Source organism: Jatropha curcas, chromosome 7 (assembly GCF_041381405.1).
Source record: "Jatropha curcas cultivar XTBG-Jc1 chromosome 7, XTBG_Jcur_1.0, whole genome shotgun sequence".
In the NCBI taxonomy this organism is placed as follows: Eukaryota; Viridiplantae; Streptophyta; class Magnoliopsida; order Malpighiales; family Euphorbiaceae; genus Jatropha; species Jatropha curcas.
Window position 1 is genome coordinate 17,973,103 of NC_143157.1, and position 23,992 is coordinate 17,997,094.

The 23,992-nt window shown below is 28.2% G+C and overlaps 2 long non-coding RNA genes across 2 annotated transcripts; both read right to left on the reverse strand.

Moving 5' to 3' along the window:
- Nucleotides 1-6,006: 6,006 nt before the first annotated feature.
- Nucleotides 6,007-6,992, reverse strand: LOC105636023 (uncharacterized). Its single transcript, XR_001046942.4, has 2 exons — nt 6,610-6,992; nt 6,007-6,504 (listed from the first exon to the last, which is right to left on the reverse strand). It is a non-coding gene; the product is annotated as an uncharacterized LOC105636023 (long non-coding RNA).
- An 8,728-nt stretch (nt 6,993-15,720) lies between these two features.
- On the reverse strand, nt 15,721-22,580 carry LOC149494832 (uncharacterized). Its single transcript, XR_016321842.1, has 2 exons — nt 20,004-22,580; nt 15,721-19,308 (listed from the first exon to the last, which is right to left on the reverse strand). It is a non-coding gene; the product is annotated as an uncharacterized LOC149494832 (long non-coding RNA).
- Between the last annotated feature and the right edge of the window lie 1,412 nt (nt 22,581-23,992).

The window sequence follows — 23,992 nt, forward strand, 5'->3', positions numbered from 1 at the left end:
TAGCATTCCATTTTATTTCATCAAAATTTCCGGACAGTCTGCTATTGGGCTTGGGCCCAATTCAAATTCAGGCTCAAGTTAAACTTGCTCGGTCTTAACAATCCATACTATCCAAAAAAATTTCGGATTTTGATTTAATAAAAATTCCAAAATTTCGAAAATAAAAATTAAGGGTGTTTCATTCATGTAGCAAGTATAATATTAATTTTCTCTATTTACAAATTAATAGAATAATAATTATATATATATATATATATATATATATATATATATATATATATATATATATATATATATATATATATATATTTCAATTGTATATGTAATCATGTGAATATAAATATACATAGAAAAGCTTTTTCAATCACATAGCATATTGTTGTTATATCGTTAGGTTTTCATTAATATAAAAAATTAATATAAAATTACATTATATAAAAAATAATAGGAATATAAATAAATAAATATATATAAATAAATATATATACATATTATATATATATATATATATATATATATATATATATATATAAAATATTTTATACATTATTATTACTATTATTAAATATTGTAAAGTATATATTTGATGGTAATATGATTCCTATTTAGAAATATTCAATTTAAATTTTTAGTTTTAATATATATTTTTTTCATATATAATTTTTATTTAGTAAATTCCATTCTATTAGAGATTTAAATACACATTTTAACAATTATTGACTAAAATATTCTTATTATATTAATTGAAGAGTTTCTATTTATATTTAAATATTTTAATTTGTAATAATAGTGATATTAATAAAAGTAGGAATATGAAAGAAAAACGTCGGGATAATTAACTTTTAGAATTCCTATATATGTAAAAATACTATAATTTAATATCTTATAATTTAAATATAATTTAAATATATTATAATATAAGATATCAAATTTATTAATCTTTTATTTGTAGTTTTTTTTTTAACTTCTTGTTTTAGGTATTGCCCCGCACACCGCATGTTAAATTTTTTTATTTTTTAGTTTTTCTCTTAATTTATTATATTAATATTATAAATTTAATCTCATTTTAATCATGAATTTGTTCTATCATACCACTATATATATATTTAATTTTAATTGCTTTTGACTATCAAAAATTTATTGTCTCTCACTACTAAGAATTATTACATGAAGCTTTTGCTAATTTAAAATTATTGAGTTTGCAATCATGTCTTCTTCTTGCGGTAAATATAATTTTAACTTTCTCTATTTACAAATTAATAAAATAACTTTTATTATATATATATATATATATATATATAATCATGTGAATATGAATATACGGAGGAAGATTTTTCACATAACATTATTATTATATCCTTAGCTTTTCATTAATATAAAGTTACATTATATAAAAAATAATAGGAATATATATATCTATCTATATATATATATATATATATATATATATATATATATATATATATATATATATATATATATATATATATATATATTATTAAATATTATAAAGTATATATTGCATCCTAATATGATTCCTATTTAGAAATATTGAATTTAAATTTTAAATTTTAATATATATTTATTTTTATATATTAAACTCATAATATCATTTTTATTTAGTAATTTCCATTGTATTAGAAAATTCATAATATTAGTGAATAAAAATTGTAGTGGAAATCCAAATATATATTTTAATAATTAATCATTAAGATATTCGTATTACATTAATTGAAGAGTTTCTATTTGTATTTAAATTAAGAATTTTAATTTATAATAATAATGATATATATAAAAGTAGGAATAGGAAAAAGAAACTTCAGATTAACCAAGATACTCTTATTAAATTTAGAGATGATAGAATATTTTTAAAGATTTAAATTTTATTACTTGAAAAATTAAAAAATAAATAATAAGAAAATTAAAAACTTGAATAAAATAATTAAAAAATATATAGCTACTTATATAAGACATAACTCCTAGAAAAAAGGATAAAAAAAGTTTAGAACCCTCATTGCTATTTCTAAAAGGAGTCTATTTCTTTAAACTAATGTAAATAGTATATTTAATGAACTTACTCTTGCCTCTTTATTTGCAAATTGCAACTCATTCATTCAACAAGCAAGCAAAACAAAACAAAAAGAAAGAAAGAAAAAGAATTCTATTTTCCAGCAAAACAAAAGCTAATCTCAAGTTCTATTGTCAGATTCTTCAATCAAGAATTGAGAAAACAATCCGATATTGAAGAATTTTATGTTTTCTATTGCTCTTATAATTTATTTTTTTATTTTTATTTATTTATCATTGTCTATATAACCATTCTTTTTATTTTGATACTTTATTCATTTTCTAATTAATAGTTCAACTTATAATACGTGCTGACTTGTCAAGACCAACGGCATAATACGTGCTGTACATATAAGCTGCAATTTTTTGCACAGTGAATCATAATTTACCATATAGACTGTGTTTTATTTAACTAAAATAACTTGCAAGATAATATTTTTCATAATTTTTCATTATTTGTAGTATTCATAAAAATAAGTTACCGAAAATATTTTCCTAATTAAAGGAAAACTAAATCATTTTTAAGAAAAATGACTTTTACATTTTCAGGAGAGGAAAACATTTTCAGGACATGGACAGATTTTTTATAACCTTGTAAATGCATATTTTTTTAATTTATTAATCACCAGTGGCTAATACAGGTCACCAATCACCATAAACTACTACTATCGGTCATCGACAACTTTCATAATCAACCATATTTTTGCTCTTAATATTTTCATAGTGTTATGAGTTAAAGAATTTAATATTTTTTTAACTAATTTTCAATATTGCAACCAAAGAACGGAAAATAAATTATTTGAAAAATAGTTTCATGGAAAACATTTTACTTGCAAAAAATTTTCCAAGGAAAATATAAGAGTTTATCCATGACTATATCTACATGCATGAATTGTATAAATGCTTTTAATACTTATCTATTTGATAAAAAGGTAAAGGATGATAATTTTAGACATCATTATAAGTTTGCAAACAGAATTTTACACCTCAAATAGAATATGTTTGTTCCAAACAACCTATTAATGAGATGTGCTTTTCACATTTACTTTTGTGGTTTTGAGTTGATTTTGTATTATGTTCTTTTCCTGTTCATTTGATGGCTCTTTTCTTCACTAACTAGTTTATAAATTATTGAATTTTGCGATTAAATTGATTTTAAAATGCAGCTACTAGTGGAAAGAAAGCATTGAAATTATTGAATTAAGATAAAATAATAAGATATTTGTTTTTCATTCTATTTTTTATTTCTAGAAATTGTTAATAAATAGTTTAAAAATTGATCTTGTTGTATATAAATTGATGTGGTGTCTCGTCTAAGAAGGCTCTGTGGAACGATTAGTCGTTTTCTAGAGATTAATTTGTTTTTCTTTTAAGTGTAGCTATGAATATTTAGTAAGTAATAGTTAGCAGGGCTTTAATTCGGTTATTACCCAAAGAAATGACCCTCATTTCAATTTCATTTTGAGATGTTTTGAAATTTAAAATTTCATTCTAAATATTTTTTTTAGAATTTAAAGATCATTCCATATATCATTTTATGAAAATTCAGTCGGAATTTCGTAATTCCAAATTTCTCAACCTTAAATATAAATCTAGTTTATATTTTAAGACATAAATTTTGAACTTTAATAAGAATTAATCAATATGTTTATTTGAAATTAAACATAAATAATAAAAAAGAATTAAATTGCAACAAATCAACAAAATTATAAACTACGGTTTATGGCTTAGTTGACAATGCATGTTGGGCATGTGGAAAGAGCTATTGAGTTCAGTCCTCACTAAACGCACCTGTAGAGAGGGGTGAGAAACCTTAACCATGATTAAATCCTGTGCCGGATTAGACGGTATCTGGTGATGAGATCTGAATACCGGTGATTTATAAAAAAAAAGCAACAAAATTATATTTCATATAATTAAAAATTCAAATTCATTGACGAGGAATGAGTATATGAAGTCCAAAATAAAGAAATTAGAGAGATAAATTAGAAAATAAAATAATAAAAAAAAAACATATCAAGAGAGCAATTCATATAAAATTTGTTTAAGAGTTTAAAAGTTAAACATTAAGAAAGAAATTTTTTTGTCAAGTACAACAGAATACTTTTTCTTGATCACTTGACAATAATGAAGCAGATCGATGAAAAACATACAAATTGTGATTCTTTGAAGCTGACTTCTTTTTTTTTTTTTTTTTACTCTTAAATTTTCAAGCCCATATTAATTAAATTGCATAGTATATTCCACACCAATTAATTTCCATATTCTAAAATTTCATTCTAAATTGAAGTTCCATTTGGATTGTTATATTAAAAATAAATTTTACACTCTAATTTTTCCAGTGTAAATACAGTGAAGAATCATAAACTTAATTAATCCAAAAAATTAAATATAATATTTTTAATCATTTTAAATAACTTTAAGGGTTCCTTCTAAAAAAAATTCAAGAGTTAAATTGGCTAAAAATGTTAAATCTAATATTTTTAATTCTACTAAACAAGTTTAAAGGTCAAATTCATTTATATTTTTTTTAAAATTTTAAAAATAAAAACTAAAATGAATGAAAAATTTTAATTTTTTTATTATTGCTAAAATTGAGCACTGATATTTTGAAAAAAGAAAAAATCAATTCAGTTCAGTTCGATATTTCTACATTTGCTTTCTTGACCATATGCAGGAACCTTATCATCAAGGGCGAACTATGCTGTTTTGGTGCATTGACTGAACGTCAACGTCAACGTCAGCGGTAGGTAGTTTTCTAATCCCAATGCAAATGGGGTTGTCTTTAACAGGATGAAAATAGACCTAGGTACCACTTTACCACCAAATAACAAAAACAAAGTGAGTCAAACTTCACCTTCCATAGATGAGTTCTGATGTCATTTTTTTTTTTTTTTTCCTTCTAACAAAAGATCTATTTGTCATTATTCAGCTTTCTCTTTATACTGTCAACTTCTTATTCTCTATTGATATTTCTACGTCGGTTTCCATTAAAATAAAGTTGAATAATATTTTAATATTTAATTCAACTCATGCTAAAAAACTAAGTGCTGACCAATTAACTAAATAACATTTTAATATTTATATACGCTCTATAGATATGGCATTTAAACCATGTGTTCTTGTAACTTTCTTCAAGTGCAACCAAAACTCAACATGGGGTTGATACTTGATATGCTACTATTGAAACTTAAGAGGGCTTTTCGCTGTTAAAATAGAACTTGGATGGATTTTTACCTGCCAGAGCCCGAATTGAAACGTAGTAGCAAGACCAGTGAACTAAAAATAGTACTTTTCAATTGTCGGTCTTTGTATACCCAGAAAAGTACTTCTTAGAGTTATTTCTCATTGAATTTCAAATTATAATTCCTTTGTATGAATAAGATATCAACCCTCCTTATAAGGAATTAAACATTCTCTCATCTTAAAGTTGTAAGATGGTGTAAAAATAACATAACAGAATTTTTGTTGTACTCAGCATGAGAGTGGTATGTGTACGTTCATATCTACGGTTGATTAATGTTCTTTTTTTTTTTTTGGTTTGAGGGAACTATTAATTAATATATCAGTACTCCGAGAATTAATTTTACAGTGACTTTTATGTTTCTACTTTTGCTTTCTTGACTACACTACTGACCTCCGCAATCATCCAAAACTGTACTTCATTAGAAGAAAATCAATAAAGAAAAAAATGAGTTTTGTCTGATCGGTATAATATTCAGTTTATGATTAGAAAATTATGAATATAAACTCAAATTTAAACAAAGTTTAACTAAAAAAATTGGTAAATTTAACAAATTCTGCATTCTTTAAGTTGAAAGAAATGAAAAAAGAGAACAAATTCCACATTAAGCATGCATATTAAGGCTACAAATATTTTTAGCAGTAACTAAATGCAAACCATATTCTAATTTTTCTATCATTACAACTACAAACAACTTGCGTTCAAATCCAGACATACATTTATGAAGTAATAAGCAATACTTGACTTAAAACATACAAATATACATAACATCCAACATGAAACACTGACCTTAGTCTGTCTCTAACAACAGGAAATCAAACACTAACTCTAGCTACCAACATAAAAACAAACGGTACACTTCTTGACAGTTGAGGGCAGAGAGAAATACTAATTTTTATTTTCTTTTAATAACAGTTAATTAGGCTTCTCTCACCCCAGCAGGCCGGGTTGCTACTCGTAGTTTTATCACTCTAGAAGAACCAATGCTAAAAATTGCCAGACGTAACCCTTATTTAGAGGTCTCGGTTTCCATTGCAGTGTCATCATCTACTTTTCCTTTACTCTTCTTAGTTTCTTTTACAAGACTAATCTCTTTTTCTCTTTGAGATTTTTTCAAGGTTTTGGGTCCAACGTTGATCTGTGGACCGCTACCAGAACTGATTTTTGGTTGCTTAGGAGGGCCAGCACATCTTCTGATTGATAGAAGAGAGAAAAAATTAATTAGTAAACAGTATGCATGCACAACAATTTTACAAAGAAGAAAGAAAACCAGGAAAGAAAAATAAAAAGTGACCTACATGATCACAGTTTTACGTGGATAGCATATGAGCCTTGAAGTGGCCACTGGGAGTGGGAACGAGGTCTTATGCACAAAGCTTCCTGCTAAAGCCATAAAAAATGTTAAGGATTTTTTTTTTTTTTTTTTTTTTTTTTCGCTCTCAGACTCTCTGCAACTATAACTTAAAGTCTATAAGGCAGTCTTTAAGTGCTTTCTGAGTTCCAAATGAGCTTAAATGATATTTATAATGGCAGACTCCATTGACAGAACATCAACTCAGAGAAAATTATGCATATAGGATTACTAATTATTTTGTAGGCCCCTTAATGCTTGCATGATTGCTTGGTAGTGGAAGACCGGAGTTGCTTTTCTTTCTTTCCTTTTTATTTTTGTCTTTTTCCAAATGAGCTTATCTTATTTATGTATGATTATTCACTATGTGCATTTTATAGGTGAGCCCCTTTTTTCTTTTTTTTGGAAAAGACTAATTTATAGGCAGTAGCTGTAAAAGATTATTTACATAAATGACTAATATTTTGAGAACCGTACTCGTCATTGAAACAGTGAAGGCAGACTCATTAAATCGAAAAATTAGATCAGATTCAATAGGTTCAACCAAATTTATATATATATTTTTAAATAGAAATAGATATCTGATTAATAGCTATTAATGATATCTAAAAAAAGATAAAAACATTATATAAAATATTATCCTTTAGCTTAGGCTATTAAGTTATTTTCCTAAAACTTTCCATTGAATTGAAGATTACATAAACTAAGATGAAAGTCGGTGCCGTTATATATGGCACAACCCAAGTGGAAGTGAATTGAGTTTTTTAAAAATTTGATTTTTAAAACTTAAGATCAGAATTTTATTGCAGTGAAATTAGAAAGGGTTTGTGAGAGTCAGTTATTAAATTTAGAACTTTCTCACAAAGCTGTTGCAAGATCAGAAAAACTCTATGAAAAATAGTTACTACATTTAGAACTACTTCACAAAGCTTATGCAAGATTAGAAACTAATTAAAACTCAGATTGTAATTTTTACAAAATATAAAAGGACATATTAGAACTTGATAAAATCACAATACAGAAATTCAGAGTTCTAAGGTTCCACAAAAATAAAGTTTATTCATGTTTAGAAACAGAAATTCATTAATAACTTTGTATTTCTGAAATAATTAACATAAGTGTAAACAAAATATAATCAAGCAACACTTTAGAAAATAAAAAAAGATAAACACAAAGATTTATAGTGGTTCGGCACTAATTCGCCTATATCTACTTCTCAAGACTCATCTTTTGAGATCCTCCACTATGTTATCTCTTTTCAAGGGTAAGAAACAAACCAACTTTACAAGGAAATAGATCAATACCTAGATCTAACCTTTGTCCCATTAGATTTCTGAAAGTTCTAGTCAACCTCTACCCTTTCTGTTTTACAGAGAATAGAAAACTCAGATCAAGATATTAGAATCTCGCACAATAAGAAGGTCGCTTGATAACTTTTTTACATTATAGCTTTTTACCTTAAGCTATTACACAAATGTTTTTCGTTTAATCAACTTCTAATCTATACCAGATTACAATAATCTATATAGACAGAGAGAAACGCAATTATAAGTACAACAAAAAATAGATTTTGAAAACAAAAAGAAGTTCAGAACTGTTCTTTAGAAAAAATTGTTATCAGATTTCTTTTCTCTTTGAAAAATATATCTCGAAGAAAATAGATGAAAAGAAATGAAAAGGGGTTAAAGAAAAAGCTTTGAGAAATCTAAAACTTTGAACAATTACTCTTACTCTTGCAAAAAACATCATGTTTTCGAAAGAGGAAAAATATATTTATAAAAGGGATGAAAATCCAATTATAAATGAAGTTGAGATTTAGCTTTAATGAACAAAGAATATTTATGATATTTGAAAATCAAAAGTCAATGCACAAGTAACTTTTGTGGAAGCTCATTTAATGGTTATCAAAAATATTTTTTCCAAAATCTTTTCCATTTAGGTAGCCATAGACAAAAGTGCAATGATTTGAGCTTTTTCCTTTTCAAGCATTTGTTGAGAATATTTTCAGAAATAATTTTAAGATAAGAAAAATATTTTATACTTAAAGGAATTTTCTCTCCATCCTATAATATTTTCTAAAATTTAATAAAATACTAATCACTAAAAGATCTTTAATAATTTTCAGGGTCTTAAATAAAAAATCTTCAATAACTTCAATATATAAAATTTATGTATAAAATAATTTTAGCACATATAAAAATATTAAATTTATTTATTTTTTATAATCATCAAAATCTTAGGATAAAATTGACCCTTGAACTAATAATGAATTACCCTCCCTGCTTCTTCAATTACTGTCAAATATAGATATCGATTAACTGACAAGTCATAAATAATATATCCCTTTTTTTTTTTTTTTTTTTTTTGGTCAGTATAGATTCAGAAAAGCCCATCACCGACAAGTTACGTAATAAAATTAGAAGGTGCATGATAAAATTAGAAGGTTCTAAATAAATAAAGACAAACTATCAAAAAGTAGTTCCCTAGCCATAAATCATTAAACGATCGAACTAAATTTATCATATTTGAAATTTTACGTCCTTTAAAAATATCATTAAATTTGTTTAAGGCTTTGTTTATTTTCGTGAAATAATTTGCAGAAAATAATTTTCTGAAAATAAAATATTTTCTTGGAAAACATTTTCCTTGAAAAATATTTTCTTGGAAAACATTTTTCTTGAAAAATATTTTCCAAATGACTTATTTTCCGTTATTTGATTGTAATATTGAAAATTAGTTAAAAATATTAAAGTCTTTATCTCATAAGACCATAAAAAATATTAATAATAATAGAAATTTTATAATTTAAAAATTTTATTGTTAAATATGAAAAGAATGAAAAGAAATATAAATTATGAAAATCGCCAATGGCCGGTGGTGGTGGCCGCTGGTGGTGGTAGTCGGTGATAAATGATGACCGGTGGTAGTGGCTATGATGATTAATAAATTTAAAAATATGGATTTATAAAGTTCGCCGATATTCGAAAATGTTTTACTCTCTTGAAAATAGAAAGTTGTTTTTCTTAAAAAATGATTTAATTTTTCTTTGACCAGAAAAATATTTTCTGTTAACTTATTTTCCTGAGCGCTCTAAACAATAAAAAATTATGGAAAATATTTTCCTGCAAATTATTTTTCAGAAACAAACGGAGCCTAAATTACAATAAATTATTGAATAAATTATCTATATTACTCTTAATTTAATATTAATTCTCTTAGAAAACTATTAAATATTAACTCGAACTGAACCATAGTCCGATTCGTAGTTAAACCTATCGAACCGATGGATTCAGTATGATCATCAGAACCATGAGTAGTACAAGCCCTCAAAAGCTCTTTTTTTTTTCTTTTTTTTTTTCTCTATATACATGCAATGGTATAAAGATATAGTTTACAGTACTGCAATTTAAATAATTTTTTAATACAAATTATAAATTATTACAAACTATAAAACGCATTCACAACAACCTGCAACTGATAAAATAATTATTTAGGCGAAGCATTCAAGCAAAGACCTTAAATGCTTAACTACGGATAGAAAAGTACATATTCAACATTTTTCCTTTGGCCAGAGAGGAATACTTTTATTAAAACAGTAAAGGCTCAACAACAATCATAGATTAAATCTAATTTGGAGGGGAATTCCAAACCTGAAGACCCACACTCAAAATAAGTCATTCTTATAACACCATGGACAGCCCTATTTGCTTGTCCGTGAATTCAAATACAGTCGGCATTTAGCCAAAATTTATATAGTCTTTTGGAAGTTAATGTGTAAAAGTTTATTTCCTGCATAGCATATTGAAAATTTAGTGTTACATGATCTTAACATGGTAGATTTACTTTTTTTTTTTTTTTTTTTTTTTCAATAAGGATTCAACATTTAGAATCAGATTATAAATAAGAATTTCGTTTTATTTATGCTTTTTCTAATCAAATATGAATCAATTGCCTTTCGCTGTGGTAATGGGTTTAATATTGTGTATCAAAGATTACTCGTAATACTACCTAATCTTTAATTTAAATAGAAATAGAAATAGAAATAGAAAAAGAAAATAAATTAAATGCTACGTGTAATTTTTGAAATTTAAAATATGAGATCTTATTTGCTATTCAAGTGAATTTCATTTGCTTTAGACCCGTTCAAACTTCAACTTTCATAGGTGAGTTTCAAGGTTTGGAAACAATTGGATAAAAGGAAAAACTGGGTGTATGAATTTATTCATATATATAAATAATTATTAGTCTTTTTATGTATGCGTTGCATGTTGACTATACTTGATACATACTCATTCAATTTTTTATGTCATTACTTACTTTTACTTGTTATTTATACTCATTTTTATTTTTAATATTAAATATTGATTATAATTTTTATCTTGTATTATTTAGATTTTTATAATTTTAAAATAAAATTTCATATGAAATTAATATAAATATAGTGATTAATTAATAAAACAGCAATAAGTATATGCACACACTTTAATTCAATGTACATCATCATTTATCTAAAATTCATATATGTACAATTTTACAATACCACTTAAAAAATACATTTCAATATATATAGATATAAAAATAAAATATTATATATAATTTAAAATTAAACTGTTTGTCATCCCACACAAACATATTCATTTATTTAAAAATAAATAAAATTTTAAAAGTAAACATTTAAAAATTTTGAAAAGATTAATTATGTATTATTTTATTTGAAAATTTATTTTATTAAGAGACTATCAAAAATCTCATTATTGTCCCTCTATTTCATATTTATATATAATATAAAAAATGATTTTTTGATTAAATGGAAATATTTTTAACAATTCAATAAAAAAAATGGTAATAATCATTTAAAAACCTTTATAGATTGGATTGGTGTTTGAGTATACCCATGACCGAATATAAACAAGTCTTGTCTTAAATAAAATTGAGAAAAACATTTCCAAGCACTCAGTGTGGATAAACATGTGTCAAGCTTATCTAATAAAGACATGCGATGCGATAAATAAGGGACTGACGTCATTTAACTAAAATAATTGAACATCTAATAATAGATGATGACAAAATTTTGAAGTGACAATTAATTATTGACTTGGTAATTGATAGGTACATATACGAGGTGTTGACAAGTAATATACCTAAACCACCATGACTTGAACTTATTTATGTGGTTATAGGTTCAAGTTTCCAGAACAATATTTCTAATACTTAAATGGGTAGATGCAAGCAGGATACCTGTGTGCATCCATGGCTAAATTCATTTAATGTAGTACATAATGGATAACGATATTTAAAAACTCAAACTTATATAAAATTAGTCGACAAACCACGTTTCGCACGTGGATATTTAAATATTTATTTTAATATTTGTTGTAGTTTATTATATTATTATTTTTGAAAAATTATTATAAATTATCAAATTATTAAGAAAAACAATGAAAACTCTATTTAAAATAATTTAATAATGGGTAATATCAAAATAATTTGTGTTAAAGAAAATTATGGCATTTTCTGTAATAGCATGACATAACCAAAGCGATTGTGTCTTTAAACATAACCAAAGCGAAAATTCAAAAAAAAAGTATTTTTTTTTAAATGCAGGAAAATAGGCTAAACCTGAAAATAATCAAATAAATAATATACAGCAATTGTTGAGGGATGAACACAGCCAAAGCTTCTCCAATATCATTCCTCATAGTCATAAAAAAAAGATGCAAAATCTTGATAAAAGAGATGAAGAAAGCAAAGGAAAATTATGATGAGAAAGAAAAACAAAGCAAACCGTGAAGGATAACACATTACCTAAATATCAGATATAGCTAGATTTTAGGTTTATTCAAAAGTTAAGATAGCTGATTATATTGGATAATTAGATTAGATTAGCTTTCATTAATATATATTAAATATTATATTGAAATAAATTAATTAAGTTTGCCAATCAAAATACGGGAAAATAAGAAAAAACTTAAAATTTAAAAAAAAATAGAATGTTGAATGGAGAGAACGCCTTCAAAATTCTTTTTGATTTAACTTTCGTGTGTGTATATATATATATATATATATATATTTGAACCTGTCATGGATAATTTTACAAACCATAATCATCCCAACCCTATTTCTAATTATTTGAATCGGGAATAAACAAATCAAGTACCGCAAAATACCATTGGAGTTCCTTATTCAAATGCAAATTAAGTATTTTTAATTAAAATATAAAAAATAATAAATCCATTAAGACCACTAACTTCTCAACTTGTTGATGATAGAAAAATCATACAAGGGAAACCACAAAAAACGCATATGCATAATATACAGGTAAAACCATAGAGGTACAAAAGTATAAATCAAAGTTATGGAATCATAAATAACTCTTAAGCAAACGAAATCAACACTTATTTTGATTTTACTTCCACGCAATATTTTCTACACCAACAGCACCTGCTTTATCGAAAACACACTATTTTTCTCTACAATCTTCTATTGTGTGACCTAAACTATTTCTTTAGAACTGTCTGTATGAATAAACGGCTATTAAGAGGGAAAACGAAAATAATAATAAGAGGGAAAACTAAAATAATAAAAAGACTAATGTTTAGGTTTAGTCTAAACGTCTCTTATATATTTTTTCAATTAAAGTTAATATTAATAAAAATAATTTATAAATAAATAAATAAATAAATATATATATATAGTCACGTATTTCAATATTAACATTGCATTTAATTAACCTCTTAATTAGTTTTAAATAATACAGACACAATAAGGATCCACAATCATAAAATTAATAAGGCTACCTCATAATAATAATGTATTTATACAACTAGTAAAGTATTATTATAATAAATTATGAATTATTCCACTAAAAATTCATAATTGAACTCCTTATTAATTTCAAATCTCCTAACATTAAAATATGGGAAAAATTATTATTTCGACCCTATATATTTGAAAATATAACTAATCCATCCCTTTATTTCAAAAAATGCATTTTGTAGTCCCTTAGTTTTGTGTCGGTTAAATTATTCCGTCCTTCCGTCCTAATTTAACCCTTTTCACCGTTTATTCAATAAGAAAAGACCTAAATAACCTTATAGTAAAAGAACAAAGCGAAGACAAAAAAAGGAGAAAACAAAGCCGTTTATTCCTCCCTCCCTCTCTCTCTCTCTCTCTCTCTCTCTTTCAACTGTGTCAAACGAAGATGTTGAAGCCGAACTGATCGAGTCGTAGAAAGGCGTCACAGGAACTCGTTCGTGTCGTCGAGCCAATGGATTGGCGGAGTGGATGTCCGATAGCACGTGACACAGAGGACTGTAGCGTCAGCCTCGCAATCTCCATCTCCATCTTTTTCTTTACTTCTATCGCAGCAATTTTCCAACTCATAATCTGAGTCTATTTCCACTACCGGGCACCTCACGTGTTATATGTACACACTGTCTCTCATTCTTGTTAGCTATTTTTTCATTTCGTTTTGCATATTGATCCTCTACTTCACGTTAATTTTTCAAAAAAAAAAAAAAAAAATCTCATATTTTTCAGGTTTGCTTCATATCTGCCAGATCTTTCTTTCAACTATTAAATGAGCTTTCTTCTACTCTAACATATTCACTTTCTTCAAACTTATTCTTCAAATCAAAACCCAAACCTAAAATTGATTCTCTCTCCTCAAACTTGATTCTTCAAATCAAAATCCAAAATTAATTCTTGATTTGTTGAATTGTTATTTACCCAGTAAAAGAGTTGCTCAATTGTTACCCAACAATTTTTTTTTTTTTTTTACTTGAAATCTCAAAAGTGGCATTATCATGAGGGCTCTTGAGCAAAGTGGATGGAGCTTCAATTGAATTTTATCACGGAACAAGATTATCGGTTCCTCTTTACATCGTCAGTATTTGTTGCTTTTTGTGTGTTAGGGGTACTTTTGTCTTTATCTTCTGTTCTCTTTCTTCAGATTGATATTTTCTTATGGAATAAACCGAAAAATGGGCTTAATTAAGATTGAAGGACGGAATAATTTCACGGAAAGAAAATCAAGGACTACAAAATGCATTTCTTGAACAAAAGGATGGATAAGTTGTATTTTAAATCATACAGGGAAGAAATAGTAATTTTTCCTAAAATGTATAAATTTTTCCTGTCAAAATTACAAATACTTGTCAATTAAATTAAATTACCGACTATTTAATTTAATTGAAAATTTAATTCTTCAAAAATTTCACTTAACTTATTTAATACGTCGGATACAAAACTAATAAATTTCTCAAGAGGTATCATCAATTTTTATACCGAGACGCGGACTATTAATAAATTGATATTTCATAATGTAAATTATGATTGACTAATTCAATGAGTTTATTACTTAGGTGTTGAAGCCACCAAATAAATCTCGTACAAAGTTAAAAATTAACTGTAGAAAATGGCGAGCAAGGTCAAATCCACAAAGACTAGACATTGATAATATTCTTTTAAAAACCAAAAAAAATTAATAAAAACAATATAAGGGAGGGGTTTTTAATTGCAAAAGCTGAATTTAAAGTAAATGAAACAAAAAAAAAAAAAAAAGAGAAAATCAATTAAAGAAATAATTCTAGCCAAATGTCATCTCTATGCTAGTTCAATAGTATTAATCATGGATGCGGTTATTAACTCACTAATCAAATCAATAAATCGGTTACAATTATCAAAAATGCTTTTTGAGTAAACAACACAAGTTATGAATAATCCTTTACTAATAAATAACCCTTGGCACGCATCTAGGATTCAATTTATTGAAAGCATTAGAAATGAACAAGACCCAATTCTAACTAATAAATCACAAACATAGTTTATTCAAATTAGATTATTCACCTCCTTAATATAACTTAAAAATCTAGTTCTTGTCAAGTTATATCATTTGCTACAAATGTTAACTTCAAGCAATCAATTACGGGTTTGATCTAATCAACTAGCTTTTTATTTTTCTAATTAACCAGCTTTTTATTTTTCTAATTAACCGAATAACTGGCTATGTTATCTAGTTAAACAGTATAATAAACATCCACCAACAGAAACCAATGAGTAAAGGAAGTAAATCAATATTGAAGAATTAAAATGAACAAGAAAAAGAATAACAAGATCTCACAACACTATTGTAGAACTAAGCACTTGGATGAAATCTTAAACTGGAATCAAAAATGAGTTTTTTATCTGTTCATGGCTGCTTTTTTTTAGTTTTTTTACAGAAATTCCAGGAAAATAAAACAAATACTGAATCAAACTAAAAAAAGACTACAACTCCCAAAAACTACTCTCCGCTTTCAGGAACTCTATATTGCTTTTAACCTCCCTTTCAAATGAGCCAAAAGCGACCCAATAATACAGCAAACCTTCCTTAACTGTCAAATTATAAAAAGGAAATAAATCTCATAAAAAAATCAGATTACCTTGCAAAGTGAACATAATTTCCAACAAATATATGACAATATAATGACTTAACAAATTCTTCCACACTTATCACTTGCTTGTCCTGAAGCATTAGCTCAACACTCAATTCATTAATCAGTTCAAAAGGAAAATCACCCAACTTTTCACAACCTTTAAAACTATTCTTGGAAAAACAAACTTTAATACAAAGCAAAGATAACACAATTAGCATATCTGAAATCCACAAACAATAAAAGAGTTGAATTTAAATTCTTTTAAACAAAAAGAACAAGGCTTGAGCATTCTCATAAAATACATGCAATCAAAGTTTCATATGAATTAAGCCACTGCTTGAAGAATAATTTATCAACTTGCCAAGTCACAAAGCCTTACACAAAAGCATACAATAAACAAGAATAGAGGTGCTAGAATTTTATTATTTTTAGAGCACTTTTTGGCTTGCTTGAAAGTCAATAGCCTTTTGGGGCGAGGGCCAATATTTGTGATACCCACACCCTGCTACTTGGATTCACAAACTCAGTGGCTACTAGCTCTACTCTTATCCATTACCAGACAGTGGAGTAAAAATGTAATTGGCTTGTGCTCTTTATTCAGATAAGAATAGACTGATTCCTTTTTTTTAGCAACCTCAAATTTAGCAGTCAAACACATAATGCCCTTTTTTTTTTTTTTTTTTCCTAACAGATTACATAAATATTCTAAGTGCAATGGTTATGTATTTTATCAAGAAAATTTAAGCATTTATCTTCTTTTGATTCAAGCCTCCAAAATTTATGTCAAAAGGAATAACTAAATTCAACAATTTATTCAATGTGGACAAGAGACAACAGCTAACCAAGTTAAATTCACTAAACTAATCAAGAATGTCCGTCAAGATAATTAAAAGATCATTCTAAGTCAAGATAAAAATTCCTAAAAACTGATTCAATTTTTAAACAAGAATTAAAATATGGAATTCATCAAAATCTATCACCAAGCATCAACTCAAGGCAAATATAGACAATACCCAATAAATTTTTAACCAAACAACCAGCAATAATTAGGCAAATCCCAAAATAATTAGAATAAAACATTCAAGTTCTAAATCATTTAAGCTATAAATCCTTTTCCCCCACGCTTAATCTCACATTGTCCCAGTGTGAAATCAAAACAAGCATTTCAATGCAAGGAGAGAAGGAAAAAAAAAAAAAGAAATAAAATAAAAAAAAATTAAGGGCAAGAAAACGTCCCTAAATCATTGGATTTCTTGCGATCTGGAGTTGGATCACAGTTGGATCGGGGCAAGGCATGACTGTCGTTTGGTACAGATTTATTGGACGTCGCTTCATAGTAGCTCTGTTATTAGTGGAGAGAGACTATTCATGGCCGATGATCGAAAAGATGAAGAAAAAATCATTGCTGCGAGAGAGTAAAGGCGAGTTGAGAGGCTGAAGTCTGATGGCGATAACGGGAGGAGAGCAAAGGTTTGTGGTTTTACCCATATGAATAAAATGCTGTCATATTTAGCATAGAGAGTTAAATGAAAATAACCAAATAGTCCCTGCAAATATCTAGACTACTCCTCACGGGGCTCCTCAAAAATTAACCACCATTAAAGTTCAACTCCGTAAATTCACACATCTCTGCTCAAAATTGAATCAAAACACAGAGTGAGGGAAAATTATTGGGAGAAGAAGACTGAAAAAAATTAAAAACTAAAAATAAATAAATAAATAAATAAAATAAAACACAACACAACATAACAATAAAAAATAAATAAAAGAACACAGAAAATAAATTGAAGTGCCATCGTTTTATGTTTTAGGCTAGACCTTCTTCACTCTTAAGCTTCAACAACAGGGGTCTCTAAAGAGATTTCCTCTGTTCCAGGAGACTGAAATCCCTCATAAAATGGCTTCAAATGATGCCCATTAACGTTGAAGATCTTGTTAGTTTCTAAACTCTAAACTTCCACTGTACCATGAAGAAAAATATTAATAACCACAAAAGGTCCAATCCATCTTGACCTTAATTTGCTAGGAATAACTTCAACCCTGAATGATAAAGTAAAACTTTTTGGCCAATAAAAATTGTTTTCTTGAAATTAAAATGTCATGAAAAGCCTTAGTTTTCTCCTTATAAATACGAGAGCTTTCATATGCATCATTTCTAATATCTTCTAGCTTCTGCAATTCCAACTTTCTCTCACCAACAACACTCATCTCCATATTGCATTTTTTTATAGCCCAATAAGCTCGATGCTCTAACTCTACAAGCAAATGACATGGTTTTCCAAATACCATTCGATAAAGGGAGATGCCTATAGTTGTCTTATAGGCCGTGCATACGCCCATAGAGCATCATCCAAATGCAAACTCCAGTCCTTTCGGTTAAGACTCACTATTTTCTCTAGAATTGACTTAATTTCTCTGTTTGATACTTTGGCTTGCTCGGTTGTCTGAGGATGGTAAGTAATAAAGTTTGATGAGTGACTCCATATCTCTTGAGAAGAGCTTCTATTGTCTTGTTACAAAAATGAGTTCCTCGATCACTGATGATAGCTCTCGGTGTCCAGAACCTAGCAAAAATGTTAGACTTGATAAAATCTGAAACAGTTTTAGCATTATCAATTCATGTAGCTTTAGCTTCCTCCCACTTTGAAACATAATCAGCAACAAGTAATATGTAACCATAACCAAAAGAAGAAGGAAAAGGACCCATGAAATCGATTCCCCACACATCAAATATTTCACAAATTAGAATGGGATTAAGAGGCATTTGATCTCTATGTCCTATATTTCCAGTCTATTGAGAATTAACACAAGACTTACAAAAAGTATAGGAATCACGAAACAAAGTTTGCCAATAAAGTTCACATTCGAGAACCTTAGATGTTGTTTGCTTGGGTCCAAAATGACCTCCACAAGCAAATGACAAAATTTAAGAATGGACTTAACCTCTTTATTAGAAACACACCTTCTAATAATCATCAAACTTAGTTAATTCATCAAGTAATGATCCAGTAGCTAAGGAATTGACTATATCAGCAAACCAGGGAATGCTATCATGTAAAGAAAAGAGATACTCGTCGGGAAATTAATCATTCAAAGGTAGTGCTACTTTCAATAATGGTAGTAGGTAGACCCCTTTTTGTCTTTAATTTCCAAATCAAACTCTAGCAACAATAAAATCCAACTTATCAGCCTCGGTTTAGCTTCTTTCTTCTTCAATAAATACCGCTAAGCTGTATGATCAGAAAACACAATAAACTTAGTGCCAAGTAAATAAGAACGAAATTTTTCTAAAGCAAATACAATAGTTAATAGTTCTTTTTCCGTTTTAGAGTAGTTGCATTGAGCACTATCAAGTGTCCTAGAAGCATAGTAGATGAGATGAGGTTCTTTGCCAATTCTTTGCCCAAGGACAACCCCTATGGCGTGATTGTTAGCATCGCAAATTATTTCAAATGGAAAATTCCAGTTTAGAGCTTGAATAATAGGGGCTGAAATTAGCTTTTCTTTGAGTATGTCAAATGCTTGATTGCAAGCTTCATCAAACTCGAAAGTTATATCCTTTTGCAAGAGTCGACATAAGGGTTAAGTGATCTTTGAGAAATTCTTGATAAACAGCCGATAGAAACTTGTATAACCAAGAAAAAATGGACTTCTCGCACATTCACAGGGTAAGGTAAAGACTTTATAACATCTATCTTTGCCTTATCTACCTCAATACCCTCTGCAGACACAATATGTCCCCAAATAAGCCCTTGTTTAACCATAAAATGACATTTTTTATAGTTAGAACTAGTGTAGCCTCTAAGCATCATTTTAAAACTTTTGTAAGATTTTCCAAAAACTCACCAAAAGAATTAACATATACTGTAAAGTCATCCATAACAACTTCTATGATATTCTCTACATAATCTGAAAAGATGCTTACCATACACCTTTAGAATGTGGCGGGGGCATTGCAAAGCCCAAAGGGGCATCTGCCAATAAGTGAAAGTTCCAAACAGATAAATAAATGTTGTCTTCTCTTGGTCTTCCGGTGCAACTGGAATCTGATAGAAACATGAATATCCATCAAGACAACAATAATGAGTTCTACAAGCAAACCTTTCAAGCATTTGGTCGATGAACGAAAGTAGGAAGTGGTCATTTCTAGTTGATGCATTTAATTTTCTGTAATCAATGCAAACCCTTCATCTGTTTTGAACTCGGGCAGGTACCAACTCACCATCAATGTTCTCTACCACGGTGATACCCATTTTCTTAGGTACTACCTGAATCGGACTCACCCACTTGCTATCCAAAATCAGATAAATAACACCAACATCCAAAAGCTTTACTATTTCTTTCTTGACCACCTCCATCATAGGTGGATTAAGACGCCTTTTTGCTTCTCTTCTTGGCTTGTTGTCTTCCTTTAGCAAGATCTTGTGCATACATGTGGATGAGCTTATCCCTTTTATATCCGCAATGGTCCATCCAATTGCACTTTTATATTTTTTTTAGAACCTGAATTAACCTCTCTTCTTCCTCCTTAGTGAGTTTATTAGAAATTATTACTGGAAGGGTGTCTCCTTGGCCCAAAAATACATATTTTAAATGTTGGGGCAACGACTTTAACTCCAATTTTGTTGCTTGCAAAATAGAGGGTAGAAGAGTAGGGTGAGATTTCGGTAAGCTAGAAAGAGGGCCATTGCTCACCTTGGGTCCTTGCATCTCCAATGCAAATACTACTTCCCACAACTCATCTTCAATCACAAACTTCTTTTCAAGTTTACAAAGTTTGTCCGGGTATAAATCATTACATAGCACAACTTTAAGCTTGTCATCATTACTTAAACAAATGTTTTTTCAGTAAATGGTTCAATAACATCTATGCTGAAAACAGAAGAAATATCATTTGGAGATTTCATGACATCATAAACATTAAATTTAATCACCTCACCATCAAATTCCATGGTCAATGTTCCATTATACACATCTATCTTTGTTCTAATGGTGCTAAGGAAAGGCCTTCCAAGTAAAATATTAGATGAAGTGAAGGATTTATCATCTTCCATATCCAAAACATAAAAATTAGCTGGAAAAATTAAACCATTAACTTGTGCTAAAACATCTTCCAACACTCACTTGGGGTATACTACTGATCTATAAGTAAGTATAATAACGACCTCGGTTTCTTTTAAAGGACCAGTGTTTAATGATAAATAAATTGAAAAAGACATTACATTTGTTGATGCTCCTAAATCACACATAAGACTTCTATCCCTACATTTTCTATTTTGCAAGATATGGCAAACATGCCTTTGTCTTTGCACTTTTAAGGTAAATTACTTTGAAGGATAGCGGAAATATTTTCTCCCATATTTATTTTCTCATATCCATTTAATTTCTTTTTATTAGTGCACAATTCTTTAAGAAATTTTGCATACCTAGGTATTTGCTTGATTGAATCAAGTAGGGAAACATTCATCTTCACTTTTCGAAATATGTCAAGAAATTCATTCTCTACTTTTTCCTTTTTAGACTTGGCAAGTCTTTGAGCAAAAGGAGGTTGAAATTTTAGAATTTTTGGCTTTTCAGGTGCAACGTCACTAAGTGGCTCGATTATCTCCACTTCCTCCTCCGGTACCAAGCTATGCTTGCATTTCTTTTCGGCTAAAATTTTTAGCTCTTTACCACTTCTCAAAGTAATTGCACTTGCATTTTGTTTTGGGTTCATAATGGTTTGAGATGGCAATTTTCGTTGAGACTCTAACTGGCCCAATGAAGTGGCTAATTGGCTAACTTAGTTCTCCAAATTTTGGATGCTTATTCTTGTCTCTTGTTGGAATTGGACGGTGTTTGTTGCAAGTGTTTTCACAATTTCTTCAAGACACATACCTGAAGAGCCTTATTCATTTTGAGTTGGTCTATTTTGAAATTTGAAGGTCTAGGTCCACAGCTGAAATTTGGATGGTCTCGCCAGCTTGAATTATAAGTATTTGAATACGGATCATATTTCCGCTGAGATGGACCTGGAAAATTTCCAGGAGCATTGGCTTGTTCTTGACCATCTTCTTGTAAAGTTGGACACATGTTTGTAGGATGTCCAGTATAGGCACCAATTCGGCTTATTTTCACCCGTGGTACGTCAACTATAGGTCATATCACTTTATCGTTCCTAAACTTCAATCTGTCACTTAAAAATCCCTCAATTATTATTTGAATAACATAAAAATATTTTTTCCTATGGTCAGCAAGTTAAAACTGATGTAGAGGGACCTTAAAATGTGTATTTCACAAATCCCAACCAGTGACACTCCTCTTTTTTTTTTTTTCTCATTCTTTCACAGCTTCTTTTATCATTTAATTCTCTTTATTTTTAATTAGGAAACAATTTTATTATTAAAGAATTATAAATTTATGATTTAATTATGTGATTAATTTTATTGTGAGATAAATACTTTAAAATTAAGAATAAGCATTAAAAATTAAAAATTTAAATTTTACTAATCCTTCTTTCCATTTTATTTTTTATTTTTACAAGTATCCTTGCACTAATATTGGCTACTTTTCTTTTTTAGAAATATAATTAATTTCTTAACACTCTAATATATTAATATTTAATTAACTTATTATTAATAATTTTTTATTCAATTCTTTATAGAAGTGACATCTATTATTAATATAATTATTCAAATTATATTAATTAATTTTTCTTAATTTTTATGGAAACAGAAACATGCATATTTTGTGGAATGGAGGGAATAAATAACAAAATATTTTTAATTTCTTTTAGCAAATGTATTAATATTCTAAAATGAAGATTGTGTGGATAAAAAAATATTATATGTTGAACTTAATTAATTGAAGTTTGTTCTAAATTTTGACATTATATAATAGAAAAGGATAAATTAAGTAAAAAACATGTCAACTTATGTTAGCTTTTTTATTCAATTATAATTGTTTAGTTAATGTAGAATTTTTTGTTCAGTTGTTTAATCTGTTTATGTCAGCTTTTGACTGACTTATGACTAGAAACCGGTGAAATATATTTTTATGTTACCCCAATAATAGTTGAGGAATTTTTAAGTGATAAATTGAAGTTGAGAGATAGGAAAGTGATAGGGCTATAGTTCGGGACGACAAGTGAAAATAAGCCGCATAAATCCCACAAGTTTTAACTTGTTGCCCATTACCTACAACCAAATTCTGAACCAAAGATGTCAGTTGGTTAATTCTGAAACATTTACCTCATTAACAAGTCTTGTAGGTTCTTGACGAGACCCGAATTGTTGAGAATTGGCAGCCGTAGTAAAAATTAATTCTCTTGTGACTTGAATTGCTCCACCACTGGCTGCATCCATCACTTGCCTCTCCCAGTACTCATATAAAGTTTCATTATCCTTTTGTCTACTCCCACAGATATCCCTCCTTATACTGGCAGCTCGTGAAGTAATGGATCCGGAAGACAAATAAAATAGAAATTTCTTGGCTGCATCAGGTAAAGACAATGGAAAAGCTCTCGATTTAATTTGATCTTTAGATATTCCTTCAGGTTTCATTGTAGGCAAACTATATGAAACTCCTTCAAATGTTTACGAGGGTCTTCGTTTGGCAATACTTTAAAAGTGGGTAATAAATGAATTAAACCCGACTTGAGTTCAAACACTGCCTCCGAAGCTGGATATGTGATGCAAAGAGGCGGTTGATTAACAAGAGGTGTTGCTAATTCCCTCAAAGTCATCTCTTTCACCATCTCTACTTCTGGTTCAGATTTACTTGAAGTTTCAGAAGTTTCAGAAACAATGGCTTCTCCAGGTGTTGAGGTATTTAGTAGAGAAGATTTTTTTTTTTTTCTTGTTTCGCTTCTTTTCTCCATCATTTGGCGGTCTTCTTTATCTCATCTCAGCGTCATATTGGAGTGAGTTCACTTGT